The sequence below is a fragment of the Pleurodeles waltl genome, chromosome 10 (assembly GCF_031143425.1).
Source record: "Pleurodeles waltl isolate 20211129_DDA chromosome 10, aPleWal1.hap1.20221129, whole genome shotgun sequence".
Taxonomy (NCBI): Eukaryota; Metazoa; Chordata; class Amphibia; order Caudata; family Salamandridae; genus Pleurodeles; species Pleurodeles waltl.
Window position 1 is genome coordinate 428318233 of NC_090449.1, and position 10102 is coordinate 428328334.

General features: G+C 45.1%; 1 long non-coding RNA gene across 1 annotated transcript in view; it reads left to right on the plus strand.

The window, feature by feature from the left end:
• The window catches only part of LOC138261591 (uncharacterized), a 158164-nt gene extending 148812 nt beyond the window's left edge, over window positions 1-9352 (plus strand). The window contains exons 4-5 of the long non-coding RNA XR_011199120.1: window positions 5709-5805; window positions 8239-9352. This is a non-coding gene — a long non-coding RNA (uncharacterized lncRNA). The remainder of the gene's footprint in view (window positions 1-5708; window positions 5806-8238) is intronic.
• The last annotated feature ends 750 nt before the right edge of the window (window positions 9353-10102 follow it).

The window sequence follows — 10102 nt, forward strand, 5'->3', positions numbered from 1 at the left end:
AGTGGTTCAGTGAGTGTCTGAGTAGGTCTGTGAGTAGGTACATGAGGGTGTGAGTGGGGCTGTGAATCGGTGCAGAAGGGTCTGAGTGGGTCTGTGAGTAGGTGTGTGAGTGTATGAGTGGGTCTGTGAGTGGGTGTGTAAGGGTCTGAGTGGGTGTGTGAGTGGGAGAAAGATTGAAAAAGAGAAATTGAGAGAGAGAGAATGAAAGTGAGAGGGAGAGAGTTAGTGAGTTTTTTAGGCTTTGGTGAATGATATACTTAGAATGAGATATTTCTGGACAAGATGAAAAGAAAAATGTATTTGTCAATAAAAAAAGAGTGAGAGCACCTTTCAGTATGAACCTTAAACTTTTAAAGTTTTAAATAAATTAAAATAGGGAAATGATCATAGACACACCTGGACTAAAACCCTCAACTTTCAGTGTGAGGGTCTGTGACCTTAACCATTATACCACAGGTGACTGCCCACTTTTTTGCACTCATTGCATGGAGAGACCATTGCAATAACTATCTCTTTGATGGAAGAGAGAGAGAGAGAGAGTGCAGGACTGGTCCTAGCCGGACCCCCACATCCTATGGGAGCCAGCATTGCTCTCCTAAGCAGGGAGCTGCTTTATCTAGCAGCTCCCTGCTTGTGGAAGCAATGTTTTTATCTGTCTTCCCTGCACACTTATTTGCGTATAGGGAAGACAGATGAAAACGCGGCTTCCTGCAAGTGAAAGCTATTTGACAGCTCTCTCTTGCACAAACCGGTCTTCGCTTTTGCTTGGTGGGAGCTCTCAGCTCTCACCACGCAAAAGAAAACATGAATGTCCCGGGGGTGGGCACCCTGGGACATAGCAGGAGCCGGCCCTTGGGGGTGGTGTTCCCTAGGGCCATCAGTGGCTACTTGAGAGGGGCCACATGTCCCACCTCCAATGAGCATAGCCCCTGGGAGGTAGTGGTTCCCGTGGCTGCAGGGGTCTGAAACAGACCCCCTTCTCACTTTTATTATAGCCCCAGGGAGGTGGCAGTCCCCAGGGCAGCAGGTGCAACGCCCCGGGGAGGCGGTGGTCTCCAGAAAATTGGGGGTCTGCGTGGCTCCCTGCATCATATTTGTTGTAAGCCCCAGGGAGATGGCAGTCCCCAGGGCAGTGGGGGAGGTGGCCAGCCACCACATAAAACTTCATGAAAGCCCCGGGGAGGTGGTGGTGCCTGGGGCAGCGGGGAGTGCGCGCCCACCCCCCCACATTAAAATAACAATTTCCACGAGACCTGCCCCACCCAGGGGCTTATTGAAAAAGAAGCACAAGAGCCTCCCCTTGTTTTTTTTTTTTTTAATTTTCTGCAGATCCACAGATCCGCTGTGACATTCGCCGCAAGAGCAAAGTGGTCAAGTTGTCCCTACCTTGACCCCTTTTCTTATTTTTTACATTTTCTTCTGTGACTCGGCTGCAGCCAAGTCCCAGCATCGCTGCCACCACTTCCTAGGTGTTATTTTATACACATTGTCTGCTTATGTATATTTTTTGTATTTACAAAAATAAATATATTTCACGTCGGTTAATAAGTGTGCATATTCATTACTCACACATAATGTAACTAGATATAAATATAACTAATATATTTATATATTAATGTCAATGTGTTCATTTATTGTAACATTTTTATATGTGTATTCAATAATGTACTTTGTATGTATATATATATATATATATATATATAGAGATATAGATATAAATATGGATTAGTATATATATATATATATATAACTTTGCAGCACTGATTGTGGCCAGTGGCCACGTCACTTGTGCCCCCATGTGCAAAGCCAAAAAGGACATTTTATTTTTGAGTGTGGTACCATGTTGATGCAAGAGGTTTGTAAACGTTGCGTTCCCTTTCTTTGTTCCAAAAGGAGTGTGGGCATAATGCATTAATAATACGCCAGGGTTTATTCAATGCAGTGCTGAGTGCACCTGTGGCAAGGCCCCAGAGTTATCAAACTTTTGCCCAGTGGTGCAAGACAACTTGCTGCGCTGCCTCAGAGGGAGAGGGCAGGAACATGACATTTATTTATTAAGATGTTTTATTCCTGTTCTCTCCCTGTGCTACCTATCGCATCAATGCTGGCACCATTGAGCTATGAGGGTTCAAGGGTTGCACATTACATGGCACAGCACCCTGGATTGTTTTGTGTAGGAAGGGACACCTCCCTGCAACCAAACTATTGCTAGAGTCAAGGGCAACACAAACCCTTGATAGAGTACAGTAGTGGTATATGATGCGAGCTTGATGGGAAAGATGTAACGAGGTATGAACATAGGAAGGGAGTAGAAGTAAAGTGAATTATACTGCCATGATTCTGTTCCAGTGTGAGCTACACAGGTGCTTGCTTGGGCTGATTTAAGGCATGACTGTCAACGCATCATGTCACTCACTCTTACAATGTAAGGATGTCAGGGGGTTGCATAACTTGTGTTCTTCTCTGTGGCTTTATGTAGCTCATAGTCCCAGTCTCCTGGATGTGCAGTACACAAAGGAGGGCCAACTTGACTCATCAAAAAGTGGAGGAGACGCAAAGGTCATTCTTTGAAATGCATGAATAGTTCAAAATGTTTTTTTTGAGATGTAGGATTTGTAGGAGGCTGGCCTGGCTTGTAGTGGGTACCAGAGGTACTTACACCTTGTGCCAGGTCCAGTTATCCCTTATTAGTGTAGAAGAGGTGTTTCTAGCAGCTTAGGCTGATAGAAGGTAGCTATGGCAAAGCAGCTTAGGCTGAACTAGGAGACATGTAAAGCTCCTTCTATACCACTGGTGTCATATGTACAATACCATAAGAAAACACAATACACAGAAGTACAAAAAAATAAAGGTACTTTATTTTTATGACAATATGCCAAAAGTATCTCAGTGAGTACCCTCAGTATGAGGATTAGTTATATACACAAGATATATGTACACAAACCAAAATTAGGTAAGCACTAGCAAGAAAAGTAATGCAAGCAGTGTAAAGTTACAATAGATTGCAATAGGAGCACATAGGTATAGGGGCAACACAAACCATATACTCCAAAAGTGGAATGCGAACCACAAATAGACCCCAAACCTATGTGAGCTTGTAGAGGGTCACTGGGACTGTAAGAAAACAGTGAGGGTTAGAAAAATAGCCCACCCCAAGACCCTGAAAGGTAGGTGTAAAGTGCACCTACTACCCCCAGAGAGCACAGAAGTCGTGATAGGGGGATTCTGCAGGAAGGACAAACACCAGCAATGCAACAACAGTGGATTTCCGGACCTGAGTACCTGTAAGACAAGGGGACCAAGTACAAGAGTCGCAACAGTGTTGAGAGTGGGCAGGAGCCCAGGAAATGCCACCTGTTGGAAGAAGCTTGGTGTTCTGCAAGAACTAAGAGGACTAGGAACTTCCCCTTTGGAGGATGGATGTCCCACGTCGTGAAGAAGCTTGCAGATGTGTTCCCACGCAGAAAGACTGCAAACAAGCCTTGCTAGCTGCAAAGGTCGCAGTTAGGGTTTTTGGATGCTGCTGTGGCCCAGGAGGGACCAGGATGTCGCCACTTGGATGAGGAGACAGAGGGGGCGCCCAGCAAGTCAGAGAGCCCTCACAGAAGCAGGCAGCACCCACAGAAGTACCGGAACAGGCACTTAGAAGAAAAGTGAACCAGTGTCCACCCGAAGTCACAAAAGGGAGTCCCACGACGCCGGAGGACAATTCAGAAGGTTGTGCACTGTAGTCTAGAGTATTGGGGACCCAGGCTTGGCTGTGCACGAAGGAAATCCTGGAAGAGTGCACAGGAGCCGGAGCAGCTGTAAATCACGCGATACTGAAGAGTCACTGGACTGTGGGAGTCACTTGGACAGAGTTGCTGAGTTCCAGGGACCACGCTCGTTGTGCTGAGAGGGGACCCAGAGGACCGGTGATGCAGTCTTTTGTTGCCTGCGGTTGCAGGGGGAAGATTCCGTCGACCCACTGGAGATTTCTTCAGAGCTCCTGGTGCAGAGAGGAGGTAGGCTACCCCCAGAGCATGCACCACCTGGAAACAGTAGAGAAAGCCGGCAGGATGAAGCGATACAAGGTTGCTAGTAGTCATCTTGCTACTTTGCAGGCGTCCTGAGCAGTCAGAAGTCGATCCTTTGGCAGAAGGTGAAGAGGGAGATGCAGAGGAACTCTGGTGAGTTCTTGCATTCGTTATCTGATGAATTTCCCAAAGCAGAGACCCTAAATAGCCAGAAAAGGAGGTTTGGCTACCAAGTTAGGAGGATTGGCTACCAAGAGCCTAACAGAAGGAGCCTCTGACGTCACCTGCTGGCACTGGCCACTCAGAGCAGTCCAGTGTGCCAGCACCACCTGTGAATCCAAGATGGCTGAGGTCTGAGGCACACTGGAGGAGCTCTGGGCACCTCCCCTGGGAGGTGCAGGTCAGGGGAGTGGTCACTCCCCTTTCCTTTGTCCAGTTTCACACCAGAGCAGGGCTGGGGGATCCCTGAACTGCTGTAGACTAGCTTATGCAGAGATGGGCAGCATCTGTGCCCATCAAAGCATTTCCAGAGGCTGGGGGAGGCTACTCCTCCCCAGCCTTTCTCACCTTTTCCAAAGGGAGAGGGTGTAACACCCTCTCTCTGAGGAAGTCCTTTGTTCTGCCTTCCTGGGCCAGGGCTGCCTGGACCCCAGGGGGGCAGAAACCTGTCTGAGGGGTTGGCAGCAGCAGCAGCTGCAGTGAAAACCCCGGAAAGGCAGTACCCGGGTTCTGTGCTAGAGACCCGGGGGATCATGGAATTGTCTCCCCAATACCAGAATGGTATTGGGGTGACAATTCCATGATCTTAGACATGTTACATGGCCATGTTCGGAGTTACCATTGTGATGCTACACATGGGTGGTGCCCTATGTGTAGGGCACGCGTGTAATGGTGTCCCCGCACTCACAAAGTCCAGGGAATTTGCCCTGAACAATGTGGGGGCACCTTGGCTAGTGCCAGGGTGCCCACATACTAAGTAACTTTGCACCCAACCTTCACCCGGTGAAGGTTAGACATATAGGTGACTTATAAGTCACTTATGTGCAGTGTAAAATGGCTGTAAAATAATGTGGGCATTATTTCACTCAGGCTGCAGTGGCAGGCATGTGTAAGAATTGTCAGAGCTCCCTATGGGTGGCAAAAGAAATGCTGCAGCCCATAGGGATCTCCTGGAACCCCAATACCCTGGGTACCTTAGTACCATATACAAGGGAATTATATGGGTGTAACAGTATGCCAATGTGAATTGGTAAATTTAGTCACTAGCCTGTTAGTGACACATTTGGAAAGCAGAGAGAGCATAACCAATGAGGTTCTGGTTAGCAGAGCCTCAGTGAGACAGTTTGGCACCACACAGGGAACATATATGGGCCACAAACATATGAGCACTGGGGTCCTGGCTAGCAGGATCCCAGTGACACATAACAAACACACTGACAACATAGGGTTTTGACTATGAGCACTGGGCCCTGGCTAGCAGGATCCCAGTGAGACAGTAAAAACACCCTGACATATACTCACAAATAGGCCATAAGTGGGGGTAACAAGGCTAGAAAGAGGCTACTTTCCTACAGGATTATGAAATAAGGAATAGGCTATCTGATTTAAAAAGTACAATGATGTGCCTGTCAAACCTTTTTTTTTTTTTGTACAGAGTACTACTAATCAAGGTTTTTCACTTTCTTTCTTAAGTACTCAAGGGCAAGATGGCATCTGGTCCGACTGCCACCAGTGCTGTGGCACGTGTAAGTGGTCCCAACAGTTCTGCAGCTAATGGTTTTGCTGCCCTGTAAGTCATTTATGTTCCCTACTCCTAAAACTATGCCCTTGTGTATACTTACTAGTTTGTTTTGTTATCCCTGCATTTCCTTGATTTTTTTCCAAGATTTCCAGTTTGCGTTTTTTTCTAGATTTCCTATTTCTGCAGCTGACTTTCTTCTGCTCCCTTTTTCTGTAAGCTTCTCCTTGCCCCTCTTACATGTTTTGTTGTGTAGTACTAAGAGGGGGAAAAGATTTTTGGTAATGTAAAGAGGATCGCACAGCCAGGCCCAAGTAGTACTCAAGTCCTCAAATATGTCAGTGGTTTTTCTTTTCGGTTGTGGTTCATGTGCATCTGAATGTTTTTGTTTGTGGCTGTGAGTCTGCTGCAGCACAGTGGCATAAAGGAACTAAGGGCCTGATTTAGATCTTGACGGTAATACCAGTGCCCCACCATGGTGGTGGTACCAAGTACTCCATTAAGCTGACTGAGTTCCAACAGCCGTACTTAGATCTATGACTGTAAAACCGATGTCTGCATAAACGAGGTGTACTCCGTCGCACCAGCTGTATCCTGCAGCCGAAGAGGTGGACTCCAATGCTGCCGATTATTACGACATCGCTATCGGGATAGCAGCATTGCACCAACCATATTTAGATAACACAGTCGTGCTGACAGTGTTCTAGTGGCGCTCCATGACGGCGGGAGTCCATCATGGGACCAGTTCAGAATTGTACTATGGCTGTGGCTATTGGATGGATGCTAGCAGCCCACATCTGACGTATACTGTACAATTGTCAACACCTGCAAAACACACTGTAAAACACACTCCATATCAGACCATGAACCTTTGCCATTCCACTTTAGCAGAGCAGCACATTTTAAAGACAGATTTCAGGTTTTTGCGCAATTTTGGTCTCCCTCTGTATTTGTTTTCCTTTTTTTGATTTCATTGTTTATTCACAGATTTTTGAGGCACTAGTTTTTTTTTTTACAGTCATTATGGCAGGAAGGAGGAATCCATGTTTCACATTGGGAGAATTGTCTGTCATGGTAGATGAATTTATTAGAGTAGAGCCGCAATTGTTTGGAATACAAGTACAAAAATACAACAATATCTTAGAAAAGGGAAATGTGGACAAGAATAGTCAACAGAGTGAATGCTGTAGCTAACAATCTGCACACACAGAAGGAAATTAGAAAAAGGTGGAATGACCTACGTGGGAGAGTGCATTTCCTGGCCTCCAAGCATCCTCTAGAGGCCCAGAGTACTGGTGCTGGTTCTCCCAAACCCCCTTACAACTCTTTCCCTGGAAGGAGAAGGTCTTGCAGATTCTAAATCCTGAAGGCTTCACAGGAATCCCTGGTGGAGTAGAAACTGGTAAATTAAACTTAGCAGTATCTCACTAATCACAAATTGAGTTTTTGCCCTTAAGCCAGCTGTTCAGAATGTTTCAAGACCCTTATCAAAACATGTATCTAAACTTGAGTCTCCAAAATAGCTTGTTTCATCCAAATTACTAGCATCATGGTGGTGTCCCTATTTTCATCTATGAGCAATATGTTTTGGCAAATTGTGCATTATTCTCCTTGGATCATCCCTTTCATTTGCCTAGCCCCTTGCTTTATCTCACTGTAAGTTGTTGTATCCAAAAAAACACCTCCCAAACTCCATCTATTTGCACATGAAGGTATAATGCTTGTAAGTGATATTTTCACATATTCATATTTGACACGTGTGTACATATTGTAAGTGTGTATTCATTTTCACTGAAGATATTCAAATAGGTATGTGTAGCTCACCTTTTAACAAGTATTGTCAATGGTGTTAACACATGACTACAACTACCATGATGCCCTGTTTGTGTCTCTGGAAAACAATAGTGCAATGTGATGTTGCTCATCCTCCCTTTAATTCCATATATGCACAAACGTGAACGTTTTTTGTTGTTGTCTTTTACCATTTCATTGTATGTATGAAACATTCATCTGCTATGTTGATCCAGTATGTTGTCACCTTCTTGTTACTCCATTGAATTGATCTACTTACTTGCATGAATCTAGCCTGTTGATTCAAAGGTTTCCAATCATGCTCTGTGGCATGCTGATTATAATTCATATTGATAAACAATTGACTTTGCATTGTACCATTGCTTGTTTTTGAGGCTTCTAGGCCTTGAAATGGCTCATCTTTTAAATCCCCTCTATACTGTGTTGAGTTGAATGTTGGTACATGTAATGTACACTTTCTAAATAACATTTTGGGACATCTCTTCATCATTGTTACTGAAGTTTGCATCCTTTTTTATTAAACAGTATGTGTAAAAAGTTAAACACCACACAAAGGCCTAATCATTCCATTAATATTAATTTCATTTTTCAGGTTGCTTCATTTGTAGCTGAAGACATATTTGAGGTACAATGCAGACCTTTAATTTTATTTTGTTTGCAATTCATATTTAGTCCAACACCCAGGGCCAGTGGATCACCGTCTGCAACAGAAGACACCTCCACTTCAGACCAGGAGCAAGCCTTCAGTGAGGACACCCTGTAGGTCCGGTGGATGTGGACATGCCTGGTCTACCTGGTCTGTCTGGACAGATAGCTCCAGAGTGAGTCACACTTGGCCTACACCTACACCTATACCTCTCACCCCAGCTGCTACAACACCTCAGCCTGAGGATACATCCACTTCCTGTGTCTAGAGAAACAAAACTACTATCTTGTGCCCCCCAGTCCTGGCTACTGTTGAGCAACCACCACCACCACCTCCAGGACCCAATGGGATGGGCCACACTGCCTCAAGGGCCTGGGTTGTAGGGGCTGCAGGAGGGAATCAGTGGGCCAGCAAATTGAGCCCACTGGGATAACTGTCACCCAGACCTCCAGCGACCAAGTCTTGGGAGCACTAAAGCAGTCCCAGGACTTGATGGGCCAGACCATATCAGAGATCCAGGAGATGAGAAAAGTGCAGAGGGAGAACAATGTACAGATGTAGAATCTCAACTGTAATTTGTACTCCCTGACCGGGGTGATGTTTGATATTTATGAGCACATGTCCAGGGCTTTCCCCCTGCCATCTACCCCGGTCTGTGGTTTTTCAATATCAGTACAAGCTACACCTGCCATAGACAGAAAGATCCTGCCACAACAGGACACTACTCGACCCACCCCTGTCCTTCCAACTGTAGATCCCTCTCCTCCCCCATTAGTGGGCGTTCCTCCAGACCACCAGAAGAGGATGGCAAGACCTCCACCACCACCTCGAAGTGACACCAAACCTCTAGTGTTTCTCTACCATTCACTCTGTGGACTATTTCATGGAAACCTTTACCTTATTTGAGAACAGTTGTATCTTGTACATTGAATTCTAAACAATTTGTGCTCAACAAAAATACTTTCATCCACCATGATAGACTTTAGTTATTTTTTCTTGTTCTTCTTTATTCTGGTTTCAGAGCTATTTCCCTCATTTTCAACATCACAATTAATTCACATAAAAACAAAGTCAAAGACCGATGTAGTATTTATTGTGGTATTTTGTTTTCTATGTCTTCCTCACACCATCATTTTTAAACCTGTCAACTAATAGAATAATAAAAAAAAAGATATAACAACTTGATCATATGCTTCCCATTTACACATTGAAACCATGAAATCTCAATATATGGGTGTCATACATTTGTAGGTAACAAGTCTTTGACATAATCATAAATGATGATTATCTTAGCTGTGCCTTCGATCAGGTGAACCGCTCTATATTATGGGAGAGGTTAAATCAGTTAGGGTTGGATCCTAATATTGTAGAGTTGCTCCGATATCTACATTCTGGGACAGTTGCAAATGTGAGGGTGGGGTCTAATGGGGAATGCTCAGAGGCTTTTAAGCTCTCAAGGGGTGTGCCCCTGGGGTGTGTTCTGGCTCCTACTTTGTTCCTTCCATATACAAAGGGATTGTCTGATTTTCTGATGGAACATTGTTGGGATGTCCCAAAGGTGAATGGTACTGATATCCCTGTGCTGACGTATGCGGATGACGCGGTCCTCATGGCCCGCACTATGAATGGTCTCCGGGAAATAGTTAGAGGTCAATTTTAAGAAATCACATTTTATGGTCTGTGGAAGACCTTTGAGTAGGGTGGGGGAGCTAAGGGTGGGGGATCAAATTATTAGTAGGGTCCACGAGTTTCCATACTTAGGCATTATTTTTGATGAGAAAGGATCTTGGAAACCTTGTATTGCCAGAAGGGGTGCGCTTTTTCATGCAACAGTTGGTGCGACTTTTGACTTTGCTGTAGGGGTAGGTAGTAAACCCATCAAGCCTTTGC